Source organism: Cupressus sempervirens, chromosome 7, assembly GCF_028749045.1.
Source record: "Cupressus sempervirens isolate cs-2001-9-10 chromosome 7, ASM2874904v1, whole genome shotgun sequence".
Lineage (NCBI taxonomy): Eukaryota > Viridiplantae > Streptophyta > Pinopsida > Cupressales > Cupressaceae > Cupressus > Cupressus sempervirens.
The window spans coordinates 823,693,393-823,721,344 of NC_143124.1; positions in this window are offsets into that span (position 1 = coordinate 823,693,393).

Genomic DNA, 27,952 nt, shown 5'->3' on the forward strand with positions numbered 1-27,952 from the left:
CTGACATTCTTTGTAAGGTATACTGACCAGGAGCTACTATGTTTTTATTGTTAATATTCCTCTACAATTCTGCAAACCTATTTGGATATGTCTCAACATATGTAGCCTTATTTTCATTCATGCCCTGTATTATCTCATCAAAATAATTCATCAAGGCCTGCATCTTGGCTCCCCAGTATATCTTTTCTTTTAATCAATCATTGTGGAGGTCAAAAGCATTAATGAATTTAAGGGTTTTACTAAATACTATCCATTTTTCTTTTCTCAATTCTTGTTCTTGTAAAGTAAGAACATTTCTAATTACATCCTTTGGATAGTAAACTTGTTGCACCATGCGGGAAGCTTTTATTCTCTCCCTGAAGATATCATATAATCTGTCAAGGTTAATAAATCTGGCATGAGATGTTGTCATGTTATATCTATCTAAAAACAAATTCAGATGCTTCCATCCTTTCCTTACAAAAACAAAATCATGGGTCACAATAACAATTGGAAAAAATGTGCCCTTCCTAGTCAACTCCCTCTCCTCCATGGTTCCTATTTGCCATAACATTTCAGCTATTCCTATCTTCAAAGGCACATGAAATAGTAGCACATGAGGATTTCCCAAGAAGCCATATACTCTTATCACTGTTGAAACATTGTAGGGAATTATATCCCCCAAGTTATGACTGACAAGTAGACCTTTAGCATGATCCTTGGGTCTGACTAGCTCTAACAATGTTTATGGAATTCTAGGGCTATCTCCTCTCAAAAGAATTATGAGCTTAGATGCAAAATACTTGTCAAATCTCACATAATTGGCACCTTTGGCTTTTGAGGTCATATCCACACTCCAAACTTGCACTAGATTCTTTTCTGCATGCCTAATTGTCTCCAACTCCATACCCTTGGAAAAAAAAAGCAAGTCCTTTATGCAAACATATATGCATAAGGATTGAATATCCACAGAAAGGTTTATCTACTTTTCCCTTTGCTATCCCCACCAATCCATTGTGAATCTCTTTTGCAAGAAATGTTGCAAAATCCAAAATAGTGCTCATTCCAAATTGAAGAGTTTGAGCCATTATGAGGACAACTGAGCCTAGAATTTGTTCTAATTCATCCACTCCAAAAATCTTACAAAGAGAAATGTATAATGCCTAAGCTCTAGTGTTAAAATGTCTTTTCAATAGAGGCTCTGGGGTGCTGGTAGTAATCATAGACAAATTACCAATTCTAGCAGTATGCTCCTGTAGTGGCCCCCTTTTCAAGCAGACTTTTTGTGCATCATACCTTGCTTGAAAATCACCCATGTGAATAGTTTCATGCACAGCATGGCTAGGGTTAAGATTGAAGACTTCTCTAATTAATTTAGAGAAAACCCTAAAGAGGTTCACTCCAGCATGATTCTTTACCCACCCAGTAATTGGATCATACTTCTTGACCAGATCCATTAACAAATCACTATCGAAGAAAACTGTTGGGACTACTAATTTTCTAATGTCAAACTCCCACACATTGCTCAGAGGGGTATCCAGTCTTCACTTTGAAAACCATTTCTTGAATAATCCCAAACCAGCCATGGATACCTGAGCATCTCGCACCCAATTGGCCTTGTCATAGAAACCCTATGCTACAGCTACTCTAGGATTTTTAGGAATTAACTCCCCCCCCCTTAGTTAACTCATGTACCAATAGAGGAAACTACTATAGAGAATCATCATGCATACCCCTTTTTGAATTTTTGGTCTACCCAAAAAATTCCTTTCGTGGAGGCATCTTCCGATGCAGGAGCATCGAGAGGTATAAGGGAAATCCTGTGTCACCCAAAAAAATATACTTAGATTTAATTTCTGTTTCATGTGTTTTCATTTTTGGATACCCATTTTGGCCAAATAAAGGTTCCAACTCTCACAATTCTACTATCAGTGTTCGTGTAAATCTTGAAAAAATAGGAGTATGTAATTGAGCCATCATTTTAGTGAACTAGGATGTGTAAATTTGCTAGATGAATGTAATTGTAATTTAGAGCATTCCAGAAAAAGAATCAGGTCAAAAGGCCCCATGGTTTAAAATTTATTACAGTTTTTCGAGTTTTGGAGACCTCCTAAGAATGCTTCAAAGTCAGGTTAGGGGCATTAAATGACCTCAAAAAGGGCCAAAAAATGGGGTATGAGTGAAGCTTGTCCATAGGGCTATAGAGTGCTTCGAGAGCTTTCTAGAAATGTAAACAGTTCATCAATCGGAGCTACGGTTCAAAAGTTATGCCTCTTGGAAGTTCGGTTAACATTTCTGGATTCTTCTAGATTTGTGTCAACTTCTAATGCAGCTTCTGGAACCTTCTATTTAGTTAGTGGATGCCTACTAGCACTTTCTATAATGTACTCCTACTCCTTAACCCTTCGGGGTCTATTTAAAGAGATTTCTGGCATTGTAAAAGGCAGTTCGGAGTGGAGTTTAAGAAGAGGTACTGAAAGGAGAAATTATCTCCACATTTATGCTATTGTAATCCCTTAGGGCATGTTTTGAAGTTTATTTTCTCTGTACAAAATGTACTAGCTTATTTTTCAGTTAATAAAATTTCCCTTTTTTTTTGTGTCCATTCTGTTCTTGGGTTTTGTCCCCATCAAGTGGTATCAGAGCTGGTTTTCCTGAGTGTGTAGACAGAGCGCTGACTATGAGGCAGTTTGTACCAGGACTGTGTAGTTGTGGGTTTGAGTTAAGAAGATGCCTCCACAAAGAGAGCATGGTAGAAGGGCCAAAGCTATTAATCCTGAGGAGGTTAGAGCCCTCCAAAGGCAAGTACAAGCATTGCAGGAGGAGCTCCGTAAAGGAGAAACTATGGTTGTAGGTGATGAAAGTGAAGATGACAATGAAGAAGATGAAGTTGGACCAGAAGGGGAATTTGACGGGGAATTTATGGATCATGCAAAGGAAAGGCTTTTTAGGGCCATTACTAAGTTTGGAAAAAGATGTACAATTGAAGTGGGTGTATTTTTAGGAAATCTGAAACCAGATGAGTTGATCAATTGGATCAATGAACTGGAAGAATACTTTGATTATGAGGATATCAGGGACCTAGATAGGGTTAAGTTTGCAAAGGCAAAACTAAAAGGCCATGCCAAAATTTGGTGGCAAGAGGTTCAATTGGAAAGAAACAGAAGAGGAAAGGAGAAGATCACAAGATGGGATCGCATGGTGGACAAATTGAAGAAGCAGTTCATTCCTGTGGATTACGAGCTTGATTTGTTTAAGAAGATGCATGGGTTAAAGCAAGCTAGAAGATCAGTCCAAGAATATACAGAGGAATTTTACTAACTCTTGATTAGAGTAGGGCATGTAGAAGCAAATAAGGAGAAGGTTGCTCATTATATCAGTGGGTTGTGACCTAGCATCCAGGAGGAATTAAGTTTGGTAAGAATGACCAGAATTGAAGAGGCATACCAGTTTTCCCTACGAGTTGAAGAGAATCTGAATAAAAGGTTTGAAGGAAGACAAAGATAGCACGGTCAAGGAGGAAGGGAAAGCGGTAGATCATCTGGTGGCCACAATGAAACCCAAAAGAAAAATGAAGATGTGGGTACTAGCAGGAACCAAAGGAATGAGGGTTTCAACCGCTCCCATGATCAAGACTTTGGAAATCAAAGAGGAAGAGGTAGAGGATGTGGACAAGGAAGAGGAGGCTTCCATGGTACCTTTTTCCATTGCAATGAAGAAGGTCATCATGCCTTTGAATGCCCTCAACAACAAGGAAGGACATATAGGAGAGCTGAGGGCCAAGCTAGGGTTGCTCATGTGGATGAAGATGCTCAATCATTACATTCAAAGGATGCAAAAAGAGGAGAGACCTTGGTAAATGAAAAAGTCCTACTAAGTGATGAGATTGAACCAGGACAACGGAGGAGTTTGTTCTATACTAGATGCAAGTATTAGAAGAGATGGTCTCTAAGCTGAAGCTCAAGAGGGAGAAACATCACCAGCCCCATCGGATTGCTTGGGTAAAAGATGATCATAAGGTCCTAGTAACTGAACAATGTTTAGTGAAATTCAAAATTGGGAGTTACTATGATGAAGTTCTCTGTGATGTTATTTCGATGGATGTTTTCCATCTATTGTTGGGTAGACCATGGCAGTTTGATAGACATGCAGTACATGATGGACATGCAAACACATACTCTCTGACAATGGATGGAGCTCGTCACAAATTGAAGCCCATGAAAAACAAAGGTGAAAAGGTATGTAGTAGTGCTAGGATTTGTCTTGTTGATGGAAGGAAGTTTTTAGATGGCATGAAACATCAGCATATGTGCTATGCTTTGATTCCTAAGAAAGATAAAGAAGGTAGTAGTGAAATACCACTTGAAGTTTATGATTTACTAGGGGAGTTTGGAGATATTACCTCTGATAATGTTCTAGATGGATTGCCACCAGTAAAGAAAATCAGTCATCAGATAGATCTGATTTCAGGAGCTAGTTTGCCTAACAAGGCTACTCATGGGATGACTCCTACTAAAATAGAGGAGCTAAATAGACAAGTTCAGGAGTTGTTGAGGAAGGGCTTGATTCAAGAGAGCTTGATTCCATGTGCAGTACCTGCAGTACTCGCACCAAAGAAGGATGGAGAGTGGAGGATGTGTATAGATTCTTGAGTTATAAATAGGATCACCATCAAGTACCAATTTCCTTTTCCAAGGATGGATGATCTTATGGACTGCTTGAGTGGAGCTCAATACTTCACAAAGATAGATCTGAAGAGTGGTTATCACCAGATACAGATTCAAGAAGGAGATGAGTGGAAAATAGCCTTCAAGACCAAGGAGGGTCTTTATGAGTGGTTAGTCATGCCCTTTGGATTGACGAACACCCTAAGCACCTTCATGCGGCTCATGAATGAGGTACTTAAGAAGTTCTTGGGAAAATTTTTTATTATTTATTTGGATGATATTTTAATTTTCAGCAAGATTTTGGAAGAAAATTTACTGTATATTCGTAGTGTCCTTGAAAGGCTAAGGGAAGAGAAACTGTTAATTAATCTGAAGAAGTGTATCTTAGCAAAAAGGGAGTTAGTCTATTTGGGGTTTGTTATATCACCTGAAGGTCTCAAAAAGAATCCAAAGAAGATAAAAAGCCATCTTGGAATGGCCTACTCTGAGGTCTGATACTAAGGAAAGATCATTTCATGGTCTAGTTAGTTTTTACAGGAAGTTTATTAAAAATTTTAGTAGCATATGTGCACCCCTAACTGATACAATAAGAGGCGATAGAAAAGAGTTCAAATGGACTGTAGCAGCTACGAGAAGTTTTGAATTTCTGAAGAAGAAGGTGATAGAACAGCCTATGTTGGCACTTCCAAATTTTAGAAAGGTTTACCAAGTAGATTGTGATGCCAGTGGTAGCGCTATTGGGGCTGTATTAAGCAAAGAAGGTAAGCCTATTGCATATTTTAGTGAAAAATTGAATGATGCAAAGAAGTATTATGTTTGTGATCAAGAGTTCTATGCAATAGTTTAGGCCTTAAAGAAATGGAGGCATTATTTATTGCCAAAGGAATTTGTTTTGTATACTAATCATCAGGCATTATAGTACCTAAATAGCCAAGGTAAATTGAATCAGAAGCATATGAAGTGGGTAGAGTTCTATCAGAGTTATACATTTGTGTTGAAGCATAGAAGTGGAAAATCTAACAGGGTTGCAGATGCACTAAGTAGGAGATAGTTGTTCCTTACAGTAATGCAGGTTGAAGTAGTTGGGTCTGATGAACTCAAGAAATTGTACCCCGAGGATCCTAATTTTGCCAAAGCATTGAAAGCTTGTAAAGAACCTGTTGTTGTAGATAGAACCAAGTGGTTAGACTATTTGATTAAGGATGGCATGTTGTTCAAGGGTAGTCAGTTATGCATTCCAAGGAGTTCCATGAGGGAAAATCTGATTAAGGAGAAACACAGTGGAGGGATGGAAAGACATTTTGGTCGAGATAAGACCATTGCCATTCTTAGAGAACATTATTTTTGGCTTCAAATTTCACAGGATGTGAAGAAGTTGGTACAAAGTTTCCAGGTTTGTCAAGTTGCCAAGGGGTTTAGTCACAATACTGGCCTATATCAGCCATTGCCTGTTCCATCAAGGCCATGGGAGGACATAAGTATGGATTTTGTTCTTGGATTTCCAAGGACACAAAGGGGTAATGACTCAGTATTTGAGGTGGTTGATAGGTTCTCCAAAATGGCACATTTCATTCCATGCCACAATACTCATGATGTTTTCCATATTGTAGACTTGTTTTTCAAAGAGGTGGTAAGACTACATGGTCTTCCAAGGAGCATAGTTTCTGACAGAGATACTAAATTTGTGGGGTATTTCTGGAGGACATTGTGGAAAAAGTTAAGAACCGACTTGAAATTTAGTTCCACACATCACCCACAAACTGATGGCCAAACAGAAGTGGTAAATAGAAGTCTGGGCAATTTGATGAGATTTTTAGTTGGGGATAAGCCCAAGGGATGGGATTTGATTCTACCACAAGAAAAGTTTGCTTACAATAACTCTATAAATAGGAGTACTGGAAAATCACCATTCCAAATTGTATATGGGAGTAGCCCAAGGACTGCACCAGAGCTGAGGAAGATAGAACAAGGGGAGAGGACAAGTGCTGAAGCTGAGGAATTTGTTGAACATATCAAGCGTCTACATGAGGAGGTTCAAGCACACATTGCCAAGATGAATCAAGAGTATAAAGCTAGGGCTGATCAAAGGAGAAGACATAAGGAATTCCAAGTAGGAGATTTAGTCATGGTGCACTTACGAAAAGAAAGATTTCCAGCTGGTACTTACAACAAGTTGAAAATGAAGAAATTTGGCCCCTACAAAATTTTGAAGAAACATGACTCAGGAAATGCATATGAAGTGGAGCTGCCAGATGGTATTCACATTTCTCCCATTTCCAACATTGCAGATTTAACAAAGTATCATGATGATGGTGTAGATGAGGAGCTGGTGTTAGAGCCATGTCCAATTCCTTCTTCTAAGAAGGAGGAGATAGAAGACATTCTAGATCATTGTGTGGGTAGGAGTACCAAAAATAGGCAGTATGAAGAGTATTTGGTCAAATGGAAAGGACGATCGATCGAGGATTCAACTTGGATTTCAGTAGCTAAGGTTTCCCATTTGGGATTTCCTCTACCATTCATAAAGTGACAGGGTCACTTTTCAATCTACCCTGGGTGTCTGATGCAGGAGCATCCAGAGGTATAAGGGCAATCCTATGTCACCCAAAAAAATATACTTAGACTTAATTTTTGTTTCATGTGTTCTCATTTTTGGATACCCATTTGGGCCAAATAAAGGTTCCAACTCTCACAGTTCCACTATGAGTGTTCGTGTAAATCCCAAAAAAATAGGAATATGTAATTGAGCCATCATTTTGGTGAACTATGAGGTGTAAATTGGCTAGATGAATGTAATTTTTATTTAGAGTATTCCAAAAAAAGAATCAAGTCAAAAGGCCCCACAGTTTGAAAGTTATTGCAGTTTTTTGAGTTTTGGAGACCTTCTAAGAATGCTTCAAAGTCAGGTTAGGGGCATTAAATGACGTCAAAAAGGGGCAAAAAATGGGGGATGAGTGAAGCTTTTCCATGGGGCTATAGAGCACTTCGAGAGCTTTTTGTAAATGTAAATGGTTCGTCAATTGGAGCTACGGTTTAAAAGTTATGCCTCCCGAAAGTTCGGTTACCGTTTCTAGATTCTTCTAAATTTGTGCCAACTTCTAATGCAGCTTCTGGAACCTTCTATTTAGTCTATGGATGCCTACTAGCACTTTCTAGAATGTACTCCTAGTCCTTAACCCTGTGGGGTCTATTTAAGGAGATTTCTGGCATTGTAAAAGGCAGTTCGGAGTGGAGTTTGAGAGGAGGTACTGAAAGGAGAAATTATCTCCAAATTTATGCTATTGTAAGCCCTTAGGGCATGTTTTGAAGTTTATTTTCTCTATACTGAATGTACTAGCTTATTTTTCAGTTAGTACAATTTCCCTTTTTTATTGTGTCCATTCTATTCTTGGGTTGTGTCCCCGTTATCTTCTAAAATTTGACAACTTATTTAACAAATTCTTGATTTTCACTGGTTACAGATCATTTATCTATTACAATATGTTCTTCTTTCTGCAAATTTCTCTGCAAATTTGCTTAAGTCCTTGAGGAATTCTATGCCCTAGCTCTAGAAATCCTTTCACTTTGAGAAAATCTACAATCTGTGCTTCAACAATGGTGAATTTACATATTATATCAAAGCACTAAAATCGCACGAAGGAAACTTTGTATGACATTAGTTCCTGCAACCGTTATTTTTCATGCTGTATTTTGAAATTTGAATCTTATCCATCAATTTCCAAACATTGGATGGCTCTGTTTCAAAAGTAAAAGCTTTTTTAAAACTTTGGGATCCTGGCCACGTGTCATAAGCCCGCTTGCCTGGATTATTTAAAAACCTTGCATCTTGATAATGTGAGAAAGCGGGCACCATCTATCTTACCTTAATCGATTCCCAGATCTCTTCTTTTGGCAGCTCACTAAACTATCTTGACCAATTAAAACTTACCTTTTAATCCACGTGTTCTGACAGTGATTAAAGTTTTTGTGCCCACAACAATTTTCGTTTCCACTTGGCAGACTTGGATAGTAACCTTGTTGCACCATGCGGGAAGCTTTTATTCTCTCCCTGAAGATATCATAGAATCCTTCAGGATTAATAAATCTGGCATGAGATGCTGTCATGTTATATCTGTCTAAAAACAAATTCAGATGCTTCCATCCTTTCCTTAAAAAAACAAAATCATGGGTCACAATAACAATTGGAAAAAATGTGCCCTTCCTAGTCAACTCCCTCTCCTCTATGGTTCCTATATTCAAAGGCACATGAAATGGTAGCACATGATGCTTTCCCAAGAAGACATATACTCTTATTTGTCACTATTGAAACATTATAGGGAATTATATCCCCCAAGTTATGACTGGCAAAGAGCCCTTTACCATAATCCTTGGGTTTGACCAGCTCTAACAATGCTTATGGAATTCTAGGGCTATCTCCTCTCAAAAGAATTATGAGCTTAGATGTAAAATACCTGTCAAACCTCACATAATTGGCACCTTTTGCTTCTGAGGTCATATCCACACTCCAAAGCTGCACTAGATTCTTTTCTCCATCCCTAATTGTCTCCAACTCCGTACCCTTGGAAAAGAAAGCAAGTCCTTTATGCAAACATATATGCATAAGGACTGAATATTCACAGAAAGTTTTATCTACTTTTCCCTTTGCTATCCCCACCAATCCATTGTGAATCTCTTTTGCAAGAAATGTTGCAAAATCCAAAATAGTGCTCATTCCAAATTGAAGAGTTTGAGCCATTATGAGGACAACTGAGCCTAGAATTTGTTCTAATTCATCCACTCCAAAAATCTTACAAAGACAAACATATAATGCCTAAGCTCTACTGTTAAAATGTCTTTTCAATAGAGGCTCTGGTGTGCTAGTAGTAATCACAGACAAATTACCAATTCTAGCAGCATGCTCCTGTAGTGGCCCCCTTTTCAAGTAGACTTTTTGTGCATCATACCTTGCTTGAAAATCACCCATGTGAATAGTTTCATGCATAGCATGGTTAGGGTTAAGATTGAAGACTTCTCTAATTAATTTAGGGTAAACCCTAAAGAGGTTCACTCTAGCATGATTCTTTACCCAGCCAGTAATTGGATCATACTTCTTGACCAGATCCATTAACAAATCACTATCGAAGAAAACTGTTGGTACTACTAATTTTCCAATTTTAAACTCCCACACATCCCTCAGAGGGGTATCCAGCGTTCACTCTGAAAATCCTTTCTTGAATAATTCGAAACCCCCCATGGATACCTGAGCATCTCACACCCAATTGGCCTTGTCATAGAAACCCTATTCTATGGCTACTCGAGGGTTTTTAGGAATTAACTCCCTCCCCTTAGTTAACTCATGTATTGATATAGGAAACTATTCTATAAAATCATCATGCATACCCCTTTTTGAATTTTTCGTCTACCCAAAAAATTCCTTTCGTGGAGGCATCTTCTAAAATTTTAAAACTTATTTAGCAAATTCTTGATTTTCACTGGTTACAGATCACTTACCTATTACAATATGTTCTTTCTACAAATTTCTTTGCAAATTTTCTTAAGTCCTTGAGGAATTCTATGCCCTAGCTCTGGAAATCCTTTCGCTTTGAGAAAATTAGCAATCTGTGCTTCAACAATGGTGAATTTACATATCATATTAAAGCACTGAAATCGCATGAAGGAAACTTCGTATCACATTAATTCCTGCAACCGTTATTTTTCATGTTGTATTTTGAAATTTTAATTTTATCCATCGATTTCCAAAGATTGGATGGCTCTATTTCAAAAGTAAAAGCTTTTTTAAAACTTTGGGATCTTGGCCACATGTCATAAGCCTGCTTGCCCGCATTATTTAAAAACCTTGCATCTTGATAATGCAAGAAAGTGAGCACCGTCTATCTTACCTTAATCGATGGTGATCCCATATCTCTTCTTTTGGCAACCCACTAAACTATCTTGACCAATTACAACTTACCTTTTAATCCACGTGTTCTGACAGTGATTAAATTTTTTTTACCCACAAAAATTTTTGCTTCCACTTGGCACACTTGTGACTCACCACTAATGGGCATGTTTCATTACATCTATTTCTTTCCAATATGGCATGACTTAGCATATTTTCTCAAGTTTAGTCCAGGTCCTACCATGCCCACTTTCCCACATTATTTAACAACCTTGCACCTTGATAATACGAGAATGCGAGCACCGTCGATCTTACCCTAATCGACGGTGATCAAATCTTGAAATGACGGCACATCTAGTCACTTGATTAGACCAATAAGAAACTTCCTCAGTGTTCCATGTCATCTGAAATCTTGCCACAAGAAATACACTACTATTACTTCTCTAAGAAAGGCGGGCCCATGATATCATTTTGTGTGACATGTCATAAGCTCGCTTTCCTGCATTATTTAACAACCTCACATCTTGAAAATGTGGGAATGTGGGTACTGTCAATCTTATCTTAATCAAAAGTGATTAAAGATTTCTTCTTTTGGTGGATTTAAATGGACCCACAGATTAGACAACTTTATTTGAATAGCAAAAATGCCTTTAAATGACTTCAGCGCCTAGGCCACTTGGCGAAAGCCCACTTGCCCGCATTTTTTAAAACACTTGCAACTTCGTAATCTGATAATGTGGGCATCATTGATTTGAACAAGATCAACGGTGCTCAGAAAATATTTCAACCTGGTGCCTTTTAAGATAAAATATTGCAATTAAAACAATGCTAAAGCCTTTCATAAAAAGTAAAAGGTATTCTGATGTAAATAAAACCCTAGGATGAACAAGCCCGCCAATATAGTTTTTGAAATAATACTTTTTAAAATTTTAATAATAGAGCAATGTAGAACAAAGGCAAAAGGGCTATCTCACACACTTAGGTTTTTTATGGATCACTTGAGATAAAAACCCTAAACTGCACAATTCGAAGACTTAAATGATTTTTCATCTAAAGTGAAAAAAAATTATACTGTAAAAAATCAAACCAACACAATAGATGCCAAGTGATATATAGGTACCTAGTCATAGTTGATTTTGAGCAAGTTAGAGTGCTTCATATGTCAAGTGAGCCAGAATGATACATGTGTTAAGCAAGATAGAATGCAATAGATGCCGAGCAAACCAAGATAGCATATGTGCCAAGCACTAGTAGTCCAATATGTGCCAAGTAACACAGAATGGGCATATGAGTTTGTGCCCTCACAAACTCAGATGTAAAACATTTTTGGAGTAGACATATAAATATTTTGAAGGAAAGCAGGGATAAGAATGAAACTTGTATATTTCCTATGCAATTTGTTGGTCTAATTTTCACATTTGCAGAAAATTTGAAAATTTTTGGTGAAAAATCATTTGAGCTTTTAAATACTGCGGACTGGGGTTTTTATTTAAAGAGATTCTGGAAGTTTTTAGGTTTCCCTAGTTTTTCCCTGTTTCATGTGTTGTTCGATTCTATTAACTTCTCAAGGTTGGTCTCTTAAAAAAGCCATGAAATTGTCCCAAATCTAAAAACCCTTGCTTCCCTTTTGAATTTTTGAGGAGTTGTAAAATGCATTAAGTTCATCCTTTACGGTCTTACAGTGTGAGGTTTCATGTAAGAGTGGACTACCTTTTATTCTTGGCTTTTTTGGCCACGTTTTGTAACATAGTGAAGCAGCGTAAAGGTTTATCGCACTTTAAAAATTCTTGTGTTACGGGCTTACGAGTAAGCAGCTTGAGCAAAGGAGCGGAGAGGTATCGGGTGGTGATATACACATATAAGTTTCAATTGGTAGCGTAAAGGCGTAATACCTCGATAAGGCATAAAGCTTGATCTAAAGAGTGCACGAAGGTTTTATGGTGTTATGAGTAAAAGAATTTCGTAAGAGCGAAGGCAAGGTTCAATGGTGTTTACGGATCTACGTTCTTGAGTTTGCGAATGATTGTAAAGCCTTGTTTTAGTAGTAAAGGCATCAAGTGGGACCTGTTGAAGTGTCATAAGGGCCCAGTTGCAGTGAATCAGGTGGAGGCATGACATCTATGTCAGATGGGCCCATCCTTCATGGCACATGACTTGAGGTATGATTTTTGCATGTGCACAAAATCAATGGCGACATTATTTTTAAATTTTCTGAGATCAATTCTGAGTCGTTGATATCTGAGAAGGGCAGTTTTTGTCATTATGCCCTTACGCTTGCAAGTTAAGTGTGTGAACAAAGGGTTGTTTTTTTCTTTCTCCGTGGTTATGAGTTCAGTCTCAGTGTTTAAGTGTAAAGTGGTGAATAAAGGAAGATAAAGATAAAGGGCTTTACGCTTATATGATAAAGGGTAAATGTAAGAACGCAATATCAGTTGAGAAGGCTCTCCGATGCTACAAATGAAGGTAAATCATAAAAGTGGAAGGTAAGTTTTGAAGCCTTACGATGTCTCAGGAAATGAAGTAAGCAGAGCAATGTAGAAGGAATTTCCAAGGTCTCTGCAGATACGTACACGTATGAGCATAAAGGATAGAAGGAAAGCTTGAGAAAATTTTTTATGCTCATACGAGGAATGGTTGAATCGTAAGAATGAAGATGTTAGTAGAAAGGTTTCCAATGCTCCAGTGTGAAGGGTTGTGTATGAGCGTAAAAGGTGAGAAGGATGAGATAAGGATTTTTACACTTATACAGAAGAAGCTTAAATCATAAAAGTGGAATTATGCAGGAAAAAGGCTTGAGATCCTATGGGGTAAAAGGCATCATAAGAACGTAAAAGAGATTTGCAAAACAATGTCAAGGCACCATTACGTTCTTACGATTAGGGCATTTTGAAGACTCTTTGAATAAATGTAGAGATCCATCGAGGGCATCTCTGACATTACGAAGATTGAAGGTTTGACTCAGCGTAAGAATGGAAGACAATCTTTTAAAGAGAAAACATCTGATGCATCACGATAGATAAGCAAAAAGGAAAAAATTACTGTAACCAAGAAAAATAAAGCTTTGAAAAGTGCATTAGAATCAAATTTTGCGGTTGATATACCCTGATGGCAACTTGCAATCATAAATTTTTTTACAAGCTCATGCATGCTAAATTTATTAAAAAAAGGACTGGCATATATGTAATTAAAATGTCAAGGATTTGATTGAATTGTCAGCATCAAGAAGCTTGTTTTTGTTCTGTTCTGAAATTTGAAAGTTATAGAGCTCTGTGTATCCTGTGCAATTGCAAAAGAATTCAAAGTATAGTTTAAAGAAAACATGGTTGACCAAGAAGTTGAAGAGATGCACAAAGAATAATTCGAAGTTGAGGATGAAGGGGATGATGTTGTAGAAGTTAGACTAGAAAGAAAAAGAAAGAAATCTATTGTTAAGATAGAAAAGAGGACAAGGTCCATAAAATCGAACAAGCATGCAGAAGACTAGCTAAAACTCCTTCCAGGGTCATCAAACGCAATTTCTATAAATGATCATATATTTAGAGACCCTTATGCTTTTGTTCTAGATGTTGAATGCCCTAGAATGACTAGTTATGATCTTTTCATGTACTTTTATCAGAATAGAATAGAGAATGTGCTAGTATGTAACCCATGGAATAGAAATATGGCAAAATTAATATTCCTAGAAGTGTTCATTGATGTTGATCTGTTGAAGGCCCTAATAAATTCATAAAATCTAGTAACCAGGACTTTCCATAGGCATAATGGGAGTGTATTATGTACATTGGATAGAACTTCTTTTGTTGAGGCTTTTGGATTGATGGGACAAACGGATCTACCTATTGACATTGCAGATTTACAAGGAAAATTTCCTAGGAATAAAACCTATTTTGTAAACAATGTCATGTTGCCACATATTCGTTACAGAGTTAAGAAGGCAAGGTTAATTACAAGAAAGGTGGGAGACTTTTTACCTTTGAGTAGGTTCAAAAATTACTTCAAAAACACAGTGTGTGGGTTGCACAAAGTATTGGGGAGTGATGCTGCAGAGGATTGTGTATATGATTCTCTTTTTCTAATGGCATGTGACATACAGGATCCTTTTCATCATAACGAGTATGATTTTGTGGCCTTTTATCATTGAAAGTATGCACATGCAAATTTGTGATGCTAAGAAAGGAGAGCTGAAAGACTTCAAGTTCCACCATTATTCACTATTGATGCACTTTATCCTATATAGCAATATTGGGTACATTAGTGGAGACTTCATTGATCAAACTTCTGATGAATTTGGTGAGTTACCTGTGCAACTCTAGACTTGTATTTGGCATAAGGATTTCTTTTATTCAAATGCCCTAGTATTTTTTAATTTGTTCAGTTCTATTGTTATGAGGCAACTAGATCATACTTTCTTTAAGGCACCCAATGTTTTGAAGACTCTGCTTAGGCCCTCTTTCTTAGATGAAAAAAGAAAATTAGATCATAACTAGGGAAGTATATTTTTGCTTAAAGAATGTACTTTAATCATATTTTTTGCATGCCCACAGCCTCCTCATCTACTGTCAAAATATTTACCCCCTAGACTGGCTATTATTGAATTCTTTTGGCAATTCTTATTGATGAATAGAGAAATGATCCCCCCCTCTTTGCATAAGCCTACTTTTTTATGTAGAACCTTTAAAGTAGGAGATTTTGAAATAGGAAAGAATGAATTTGAGGAATTAAGTGACTATTTAGGTCAATATAAATTTGCTACTGGGCCCTATAGGATGTATGACCCTGACAGTTATATTGCAAATGAGGTTAAGGCCATTAGGGGTTTTATTCTGCTTCTAAGCAAGCCAATCCCTATAGAGGACCTAATTGCCAACATAGTAGCAACAGCGGAGGCAGATGAGTTATTAAGGAAATATGAGGAAATAAGGAGAGTGGAGAATGCTTTGAAGAGGACCAACCCTGATTTTAAGGGTTTCTATACATAATTTCCATATCCTAATAATTTGAGAAAGATGGTTGAAAATTTTGACCATATTATGTCACAAATGCCTCATGAGCCAGAGGGAGAGGAAGCCATTGTAAATAGAGAATCCCCTGAGCCAGATACACAATTGGAAATTTAGTTAGAAGAAGAGCAACCATCAACTTCAGCCTGGGTGCCACAAGGAAATAAAAGACAAAAGACAATGCACATCCCTGAAAAGGTGGTAAGTAGAGCTATACAAGTCATGTCTAGAAATAGTGAGTATTTTGCTGATATTAGGAAAAATTATTTTCACCAAAGGGCTACTGAAGCAGGAAAAGCTTCTACTCATTTATAGGTTGTAGGAACAAGATTGGATGACAGGCTCATTCAATCTGAAAAGTTCATGGAAGATGATGATTTTATTAAATCATCAAAGTTTAAAAATTTTCTCTATAAGATCAAACAAAATGAACTCACATTGAGTCTCATGCCAGGAGAAGATCCAGAGAAAAATAAAGAGTTAGTTGAAAAATCATTGGCTTATGACCCTGAAAGTGAAACAATGACTACAGTAGAAGCTAGAGAGTTGGTACATAGGAGTGGTATGATTCTAATACCACATTGGGATATTGAGAAATATTTTGTGTTGGACCAAATGAGAAGACAAGATAAGGCCATCAGTTATGAAGCCACTAGTAGTGAAGGTTTTAAAAGAGGGTCAGGTTTTAATGTGGATACTAAAACCCTAGCAGTATGGAGTGTGGCCCCTGACACTAAGAAGCCTAAGATGATGGATATAGAAGAAACTGCTCAGGGCAATCAGATCATGTGGACATTAGAGAGCACTACTGGGAAGGAGATCTCCAGCTTGGTCAAACATTTTGCTCTCATGAATGAAGAAAAGGTTGATGAAATTCAGGATAAGTTAGTTGCAATGTTTAATGAATGAATTGATATTAGAAGAACATATGAAGAAGAGCTCAAAATGAGCCATGTACAGAAACAAAGAATAGAAGAGTTAGAGGAAAAAATTAAAATTTTGGAAATAGAAACAAAATCCCTCAAAGAACAACTCAAGGTAGCAGCAAAGGTAGAACATGCACCAAGGCAAGAGGAAGAAAGAAAGCACATGGTAGAAGCAGAGGCCCAAACAGAGGAAATACCTATAGGGATAATAGTACCAGTGCCTGTGATTAGTGTGGAAACAGAAGTGTCCCAATCTGACAGTGACACCAGGAAAAATGCCTTGATGAATGTATTAAATCATAGAATAAGCATTCTGAAAAGAATATCTCAAGATGCTTAAAATACATTCATCAATCTTCAATCTGCAAAATAGGTATGCAAAGATGCAATCAGATGGCTTGAGCCTATTTTTCAATAATGGGGGCCATATATGCAATTTTTTGACAGGTTGATACCCTTGTTAGCCAAGAAACTAGACCTCCCAGATAAATTTATTACTATGAAGGAGGGTATGGACAAAGTGAAAGAATTATTGCAAATCTTCACAAGGAAGCTGGCAATAATTCAAAGTAAATTAAAAGTGTTATCAAATGGTTTCAATTCTTTAATTCCTTCTATTATTGATTTTGATGATGAGTTAAAAGGTTTTAATGAGTGGTCTAGTTCTTTTGATCACATTATAGACTTGCCACAAGTGGTATCTGTTCTCCAAGATGGTATTGATAAATATCTTTTCAATAAACTAATTGATACCCTTTTGAAGATTGAAACTGAAATGAATAGGTTTACCATAGAAGGAAAGGTGATTATTGATGCCGGGTGGTAGAAAACTATGGATGAACTAACAACAGTTAAGGAATGTGAATAGCCTACCAAAAGAGAAATATTTGTTTGGGAGGCAATCACATAGATTAAAGCATTACCAATAGGGAGCAGTTAGAGAAAAGGACAAAATTGAAGATTTTATGCTCCAGTTGTCATCTGCTACTATTTTATTTCTTCCTGTTTTGAGTTAAGGTGTTTGGTTTCTTTTGAAAAGGGGTAATATACCCAATTTTGTAAAAGGACACCTATATTTTTTCTTTTAACCTAAAGCTTGTTGCATCTCACCCTATTTAAGTGAGATTCCAAGGCTAAAGAATGGTCTGAATTCTATTTTTCTAAGTAATATGCTTAGTCTATTTTTGGTCCAAATTTTGAAAGCAAGTTTATGATGTATTTTCTCTGTCAATTCTCTGAGAATACATGAATATAGAATGAGTTGTGTTTCTTTCTGAAGGTCATTCTGATTCTATTGTAAATGATATACCATTTTCAAAGAAAATGAATACAAATTGTGAAATGTCCCCATATCAATTCTTTCTGAATTTTGTCTCCTTCCAATTACTTGGTTGTCTTGATATTGTATAAGTAAAAGCTTGTGCAATTGAATGCAATCTAGTTAGGTTGTATATCTATTTATCACTACTGTTAATTCAATGGATTAAATAAAACCTTTGATGAATGTGATAAGGTTTCTTTAGTAGTAGAAAGGGTTTTGAATGATGAATTTTGATAAGAATTGCTGATAGAATTTGTTGTAAGGCAACAAACTAGATCTGAGAACTTGCTATAGACTCTGAACCCCAATGGATTAGGCACTGATCAAATTGATTCAGCTAAAGGAGAAATATATCATAAATGATTATCAAAATGCAGCTTCAAATCAAATTTTACTCTTATTTCCTATAGTTCTTCAAAGCTGGCCAGCACTTGTCTGCATGGAATGTTTTAGCTTTAGTTAGCCACTATTGTTAAGAACATCTGTAGATCTATAGAAGAATTCTTGGCCATATCTGTTTTATGGGATGTGTTTATCAAGTTAGTAAGAATTATGTATATGTTTGAGGATTTTGAAATGAGAATCAGAATGAAACTAAGAATAATCCTCATATAGTTGTTTGAATGTTGAATCATCCCTGGGTATACCCACCCTAGTTTTGCAGAGCCAAAAGAGTAGAAAACCAGCTGTGGTTTTGTTGAAGTTGGGTCCAAATACTTTGCATATGCAATTGTTAATAAGAATTGGCTAGTCTTTATATTGTGTATGTACTGTCATCCTGGTATTAAGAATTTTGTCACTTAGTAGTTTTAGTGCATTTAAAAACACCAATACAATCAACATGCAACCAATGAGAAAAATGCAAGGAATGAGCAAGAATTCAAAATTCAATATGGATCGTAGATCCATATCTAACCCTAAGTCTATGAAGTCTTTATAAGGAGGCTTAGACCCCATGATTTTATGTTGCTAAAGAAAAGTTAGAAGGAAGTTGCTAAGAAAAAAAAAAATTGCAAAACAAGGAAAATAGTAGGGGCATCATAGAATTAGAGAATTGAGCAACAGTTACACATTCAGTTGATTAAAACAAGACAAGGGATAAGAACAGAGATTAGATGAAGCAAGGGTCACATCAAAGAGAGCAGATCAAGTGCTTGAATCTAGCAATTAAAGATTGCATACTATCAGGTTAACTATTCTAATACTTTCTTTCCATTGTATTAGATGTTGGAAATCCTATATTGATAGGTTAGCTTAACATCTAGGTGGGAGAACCTTCAGAGAAGGTGATTGAAAATTCTAATTAATTAGGTGGGTTTAATAGCCTATTGAAAATATTTTATCAAGGGAACACTTCTTGTAAAGTTCTTTTAAATCCTTTAACCAGTTCACTATTGATACAGTGTAAAGCCTTTAACAAGGCAGACCATTAGAAGTGGTCAAACAATTATTGCTACAATAAAATTTTTTTGGGTATCATCCCCACCCTAATTTTACCTTCTTATTCCTAGAGGGTTTCTGGATTACCAAATTCCTAGTGTCATATGTTGATGTATACATTTATTTCATGTTTTCTTAAATGATTATATGCATGCAGTTTACTTTCAGTTATGTGTTGAAAAGGATTTAATAGGATAAAAACTAGTTACTTTTGATTCACCCCCTCCCCCCCCTTAGAAGTAGTCTTCCATTTGAATATTCCAAAAATTGGTATCAAAGTGCTAGGTTCTCACAAGGAGAAGCCTAACAAGTTAAAGAAAATTCTAAAGATGGAAGTCTTCAAACTTGGGAAGATCATAGACAATCAGGTGATTGATGTGCATCTTGCTCTAGATAAATTAGAAGAAGCCAAAGAAGAATTGAGAAAGTCCTTAAAAAGAAGGAAGGATATAGCCATAGCTAAAAATGACATACACTACAAGGAGATTGATACCACACAAGTGTTTTCCAATGAAGATTCCAAGGAATTTGATGTAGCAATAGCTAAACTGATGGAGAAAAATATAGCACAAGTTGAGGAAATCAAAATACTCAAGCTTGAACAAGAATCACAAGCCATAATGCTTTGTGAAGTGATTGAACAAAAGAAGAGATCCCTTGAAGATAAGGCCATGATAGAAGATGACAAGAGAAATATTACCAATAGACTAGAGGAGAAGACAATTGAGTTTGAAAGAATCTCAAACATGTAGTTGGACACCTTGAGCCAGATGATGAATGCTCATCATGAACTGAACATGAAGGACATTGAGATCTCCACTCTGAAAATGTAGAATGAACTATTGCAGAATGAGTCGAAGAGAGAAAAGGAGATAGCAGAGAGCTTCAACAAATCAAGTGAAGCCATCAAGCACTTTGAACAATTGCTACAATTACCAAGGGCTAGTAATGCTACTTCAAGACTTGGTTACACTAGCACTAAGCAAGGAGAATCATCCAAGATTGCAGAAGAAAGGAGCAAAAAAGTTAAGAATACTAAAACTACTTGTAATTTTTTTGGTAAAAAGGGACATACTTCTAATGTGTGCAAGAGCAAGAATGGTCATCACCATGGTAAGCCTAAGAAAGTAAGCTTTTGTCACAAGTGCAAAAAGTAAGGATGTCAAACAGATGAATGCAGAACCAAGACCATGAGGACATCAAGATTTGATGGTCATTGCTACAACTAAAAAAAGTATGAACATAGAGCTTTTGAGTATAGATCAAAGCCTATGTGGATACCTAATCAGCCTACAAGGTGAAACAAACATGCACGCCACCACAACTAGGATTACAATACCAAGAAAACCTATCATTACTATCAAGAGTATGGAAACATTCTTTAAGATTGCATAAGGACACATTTTAGAGGGAATTATAGCAAGTGGTTAAGCCAAACCACATGTTTCAGTTGCTTTAAGACTAGACATATCAACAGGTATTTCCCAACAATGGCCAAGCCCAAGTCAAAATTCAACAAAGGTAAAGAGAAAGTTGATGTGGAACACATCAAAGAAGAGATGAAAGGATGGATCAAGAACATCCAATGGAGAGATCACTTCACCTAAGAGGTCAAGTGATCACACTTCATCCAACTAAGCAAAAGAAAGATGTATGGGACTGGTATGCAAAGCTATATCCTACATCAATCCCAAAAAACAAAGGAGTTCTGCAAAGAAGAAATCAGCATGAGAAAAGATGCCAAGCCAAAATTTTGAAGAAGCTGCCAACTTACCCTTGGATGCCAAGCAAAGCTCCTTTACATGTCAAGTTTCCAGTAGTGACCAAATTGATAGTTGATGCCAAGTGAATGAAATTCAATGGATGTCAAGTTATGTTGAAACCTTCAAGTGTCAAGTTTACAGTTGTATGCATTATGCAATAAATAATAGGTTTTGAATCATATAAGGTTGAATTTTTCTCATTTTTATGCCATTTGAACACAGAGCAAAGATGATAAGAGCAAAGAAGTGATCAAGCAGCAACCTAATAGCCATTTGCATGGATTTCAACAGAAATTCAGCACAAATTCATCAATTTAAATGTATCTATCAAGTGTCAAGCTATGCAATGTTAAAATTTTATTACATATTTAAATCCTAGTTAGGTAAAATGGCATCAAGCTCAAAAAAACCCAAAGGAAAAGAGAGTCATGAGGTTCAATTAGTCAACAATGAGGTCAAACAACCTGAATTCAAACCCATTCCTAAGGTTGCATATAAAAATGACCTAGTCGATGCTTTATCCATTATCCTATTCAAAGTAGTCATGGTGCAAGATGTGAGAAACTGTTATAACTGCAAAATTGGCACCATAAGTGATCTTGAAATCTTCCAAGCCTATGAAAAGTTATGTGATAATGGGATACTAAAAAATGAATTCAAGATAGTTGAGAAAAAGGATTTGCATTGTTTTGAGTCAACTTCATGATGGTTGGAGATAGGATCTATTAAGATTACCAAAAGGATAGTACATAAAGTTATAGGATTCCCAACCCTAGATCAGCCAAAGACCTTGAGAAGTGATAGAAGGGAGGCCATTGAGAAGAATACAGGAGTCGAATGGAATAATAGGGGAATGACCATAGACACTATAATAGAACCCCTACTTGACTTTGCAGTTAGAGTGATTTCACACAAATTCTACCAATCAAGTAGACTGAATAGTGTACCAAGTATAGTTGTTGATGTAGCTTACAAGATGGTAAAGAAAGATCATACCTATGATCTAGAAGAACTAATGCTTTAGCAAATAAATGAAAATTTGAGAGCAATAAGAAGATCCAACGGAGTACAATGCAAATTTGGATTAGTATTAGTCTGCATATTCTTCTATGTGATGGAAGAATTCCCTTCAATTGGGATGATAAATTGGAATTCCAAAAAGTCTGCAATCACACAAATCAATGAGTTCATTGATCAGATGGGAGATAATTTTGAGGCTTAGATGACAAGCTATTTTGATGACTTTAAGAAATCCATGAAGTAGAGAATGAGAATACTAGTTTCATTGGTAGAGCAACATGTCAATGACATATGCTTTTTGGTTGACATTGACTACACATACATTCAAGCTTTAGTGCCAAGAGTAAGATGGCTTAGGCCACTAGCTTATGAGTTGGATGTGGACCAAGCCTCAACTACAATCATTGTCTTACTTGTAGAAGATATTGACAAAGCTACCAAACCTTTTCACACATATGATGTGGTCAAGTCAAGGCTTGAGACAAACTTGAAGAAAACCTCTATTATCAAGAGGAAGGATAAATTAGTGAAGAAGATAAAGAAGAAATTAGGAGAAAATATTGAAGGAGAAGGTAGCAGTAAAGGAAATAGAGAAGCATGAAGAAGAAAAGAAGAGGAGGAATCACCTAAGGGAGAAGACATGACAACAGCAGAATAGCAAGAGTAGCAAGTGGAACAAAGTGTGCAGGACACACAAATGCCACCTCCTAGTCCTCTTGACATAACCATTACACTTTTAGAAACTATAATAGTGAGGGATGTTACTAACACATCATGTTGAAACATTAATCCCCTGACTGCAGAGGATCTCTCCAAGATCCTTCACCAATCTACTTTACGAGCATAGTTATGCACAAACCCTGTATTGGTGAGTGTTGATGAGCTACAAAAGGTAGTAGCAAAACCACAAAGAGAAAAGGTGAAACCAAAGGAACCACCTTTCACCTATACAACTACTTCTACTAAAATTTTCATGCTTCCACCACCACCTCAACCAAGAGCAATAAGTGATATTGTTCAAATGTCAAGTGTAGAAAAAGGGGAAGACACGAGAACAATAAGATAGACTTCTTCATCAGATCCCATAGTATAGATAATAGGTACAACACCAAAAATTGTGATTGATCAAGGTAAATCATGAAAGAAACAATAAGAATGAGCAAGGAATGAGAAACAATCCAAGTAAGTTAAGTGTGAAACAATGTTACCATGAGATAAGAAAAATCCAAGAGCATACACAAGGATAGTTCAACAATGGAGACAAGGATTTATAAGGGGAAAGCAAAGAAAACCCCTTGTGATTATTATGAATGAAGGCAAATTCCTAGAGAAGAGAGAGAGAGTGTGTGTTGGAGAAAAATAGCTCAATACAATAACATCGAAGTGATGTGTAAAGAAGAAAGAAGGAGGAGCATCTCTTTTAAAGAAATGAGAAAGGAGTTGCATGTGTTTGCATGTGTAACTCCCATTTCTATGAATGCCACATTCATAATAGGTGTGTGCAAAGTATCACAATCCTCTTAAGGAGGATAAACTAAATTCTTTAATAAAGGAATTATAAAACTGAGTTGTCCTCACATGTGGAATAAAGGACAAATAATGACATGTCCTCCACATGTGTACAATAGGAAAAACTACATTTAGGGATCCTAGGAATATCCCAATTAAATACATCCAAGGGAAGATTAATGTTTCTAACATCCCCCCTTAATCTTTACTTGGGGAGTTTACATCAAAGGGTACCAAACCCAAATTTTTACAATGAAATTGAAATCTCTCTTTAGAGAGTGGTTTTGTCAAAATATCTGCCACTTGATGTTCACCTTTACAATAAAGAAGAGTAACTTGCTTGTCTTCAACTTTTTCTCAAATGAAGTGATGTTGAAGTGAAATATGTTTGGTCCTTGCATGAAAAATTGGATTCTTTGCCAAGGCAATAGCACTTTGATTATCACAATGTAGTGGGGTAGGTGCTTGTTGAGTTAGACCCAAATCTTCAAGAAGTCTTCTAAGCCATAAAGCTTCTTTAGTTGCATTGGTACAACCTTTGTATTCAGCTTCAGTTGAGCAAAGGGAAATAGAGTGTTCTTTTTTACTTTTCCAAGAAATTGCACCTGAACCAACAAAGAAACAATAGCCACAAGTGGATTTCCCATCATTGGGATCTCCACCTAGATCGAAATCAGTATAGCCATGTAAAATAAATTTAGAATTGGCAACATAGAATAATCCCATATTAATAGTTCCTTTAATGTAGCGTAAGATTATTTTAGCAACTTTAAAGTGAGTTTGTTGAGGTTTAGACATAAATCTAGAAACTAAACCAACACTATAAGAAATATTAGGTCTAGTAAGAGTTAAGTAATTTAAACTTCCTACCAATTGCCTAATACAAAGTTTCATCAAGAAAAGGAGTATTCATATCAGTAATTAATTTAGTTCCTAATTCACATGGAATTGAAACATGGTTAGAATCATTCATCTTAAATTTTTCTAAAAGATCATGAGCATACTTGCTTTGAGAAAGAAAGATACTCTTAGGAGTTTGGCAAATTTGCATACCTAAGAAGTAATGTAAAATACCTAAATCAGTCATCTGAAATTTTTGTTTAAGTTGAAACTTAATATTAGAAATCAAAGCACCTGAACTAGAAGTGAGAACTAAATCATCTACATAAACAATAACAATGATAATATCATCTTCAGTATGTTTAATATACAAATTAGGATCATTCTTACTTCTAGAAAAGCCTTGAGAAATAAAGAAAGAATTAATTTTAGAATACCATTCTTTAGGTGATTGTTTAAGGCCATAATTAGACTTTCTCAATTTGCAAACCAAATTTTCACTACCTTTCTTAACAAATCCAAGAGGTTGAGCCATGTAGATTTCTTCATGCAAATCACTATTTAAGAAGGCACTTTTAACATCCATTTGGTGAATAGGCCAATTCATTTTAGATGCTAAAGCAAGAACTAATTTAATAGTAGGCATTTTAGTAACAGGAGCAAAGTTTCATTATAATCTAATCCTTCAATTTGTGAAAAACCTCTAGCAACTAATCTAGCCTTAAATTTACTAATTTCATTATTAGCATTCAATTTTGTTTTGTATAACCATTTACATGAAACTGTATTCTTGCCATGAGGTAACTTGACTAAGTCCCAAGTTTGATTAGGAATTAAAGAGTTATAATCCTCTTGCATGGGCTTTTACCAATGAGGTTGAGAGTTAGCTTGATCAAAAGACTTAGGATCATTAGAATTCATAATAGTAGTCATCAAAGCATTATTACAATAATTAATCCTTCTATGTTTAATTCCACCAAATCTAGAAATGTCTAGTCATCACTTTCATTGATTAATTTTTTAGCCCATTTAGGTTTACATTTAGTTGCAATGGAATCATCACTAGAGGAAGAATCATTATCAATAAAAGCATCATTAGTAGCTACTTGAATATCATTACTTGTAGAAGCAGAAATAATAGGTGGTGCTTGAGTTGTAGGGTTAAGAGGAGGAGTAGGGTTAAGAGAAGGAGGTTGGTCCTCCACCAGCACAATTTTAGTGCCACTGAATTTTGCATCATGTGTTGTAGAATAGTCATGGACACCATTTTTTTCAATACAAACATCTCTAGCAACTTGAACTTTGTTAGTAGTGGAATCATAAACACGATAACCCTTAGTGTTTTCATCATAACCAACAAACATATAAGGAGAAGACTTAGCATCTAATTTATGCCTTTTCTATTTAGGAGTATGAACATAAGCAACAGATCCAAAAATTCACAAATGATGTAAATAAGGTTTCCTACCAGACCACGCCTCTTCTAGAGTAATATCCTTGAGAGCTTTGGTAGGAGTCCTATTAAGAATATAAGTTGCACAAAACATGGCTTCAGCCCAAAATTTATAATGTAGATTCTTAGCATGCAACATGCATCTAGCTATTTCAAAAATGGTCCGATGCTTTCTTTCTGCCACACCATTTTTCTATGGTGTATAAGGAATAGTAAGCTCGTGTTTAATTCCACATGATTTCAAATAAGAATGAAAGGCATTATTCACATATTCCTTTCCATTATCAGTTCTGAGAGTTTTAATTTTAAAACTAGATTGCCTTTCAACATATAACTGAAATTCAATGAATATATCAAGAACTTGATTCTTGCTATGCAAAAAATAGATCCAAGTTCGTCTAGAAAAATCATCAACAAAGGTAAGTGCATACCGAGAACCTTGGATGGAGTTATTCTCCATGGGGCCCAAAAGGTCACTATGGACAAGATGCAACTTATGAGTTGCCCGCCATGATTTACCACTTGGAAAGGGCTACCTATGAATTTTACCACTTAGACAACCAGTACAAGCAATATTAGAAGGAATAATGTGAGGCAAGCCATCAACCATATTTCTTTTTTGCATTAAAGTAATATAATCCGAATTTAAATGGCCAAGTCTTTCATGCCATATATTGAAATCAATAGAAGTATGTAAAGAATATCGTGAACTAGCAAATTCATGAAATTTAAATAAATTGTCATTATCCATTTTAGCATGAGCAATTACTTGTTTAGTTTGAGGGTTTATGAAATAACATGTATCTTTATAGAATTCAACTTTATCGTCCTGACATAACTGTGAAACAGAAAGCAAATTAGTTTTCAGATCAGGTACATACAATACATCATGCAATTTACCATTAGGAATAGTTACATCACCTAAACCTTCAAATTTACAAGTCTGATTATTAGCTAATTGAATAGGAATGTTAGCAATATCAGGTTGCAGCGAATCAAAAATTTCTTTATGAGAAGTTACATGTTGTGATGCACCACTGTCAACAATCCACTCTAAAGGTCTATAAAGATTAAAGCTACAAGTAAAAGCATGACAAGAATTAGAACCAGTAGAGTTACCTTTTTTATGATTTGATTTTTTTATTATGGTTACTATTATTCATAGGTTTTTTTATCATTTTTCTTTTTAAAACAGTTATTGACAACGTGACCATCTTTGCCACAATAAGAACAATGAGGTTTGGAATTGGAATGATTCCTTTGATTATTATTATTAGGATTGTTATTATGATGATTGTTATGGTGATTGTTATTATTTTTATATTTCACATGAGATTTATTGTTGAAATTATTAGAACTATTATTATAGTGTTTGTTGTTGTTATTATTATTATTATTTGAACGAAAATTATTATTATTTGAATTTTGAGACATAAATGCATGTTCAGTTGATTTAAGGGTACCAAACTAAATTAGCTTAGCTTCTTCCTATCTTAATAAAGTTTGAAAAATAACATAAGTTAACTGAGTAGTTAATGTAGGAATAGCAAGTTGTGCATGAACATTAGTTATAAACTGTTGAAATTGTCTAGGAAGACACTTTTTAAGAATAATATGAATTAAATGAATGTGATCTAATTGAACACCTAAAGCAATAATTTGGCTTTTAATAGAATAAAATTTCAACAAAAATTCATCCATAGTCTTAAAATCTGTATACCTGAGATCTTCAAGTTGATCCTGCAACTGTATTTTGCGGTATTCATCTCCACTGTCATACTTGGTTTGCAAGATTGACTAGGCATCATGAGCTTTAGATCTGTGAGCAATTAACACATATAAATTTGGAATAATGGAAATACCAATTAATCCTAAAGATTCTTCATTTTTAATTTTCCAAGTATCTTTTTCATCTTGAGTAGCCAATGAACCAGGTTCAACAAAAGGATCAGTGGCTATCTCGAAGAGGTGTTTAAAATTAAAAATGAACGAAATGTGAGTTTTCCAAGAATGATAATTAGAATGATTAAGTTTTATTTCTAGAATCAAGGTTGACATTTTTATATAGAAAATGTCCCCCCTAATAGAAATATGACTAAAAAGAAATAACTGGAATTAAAAAATATATATATATATATATATGATTAAGTTTATGA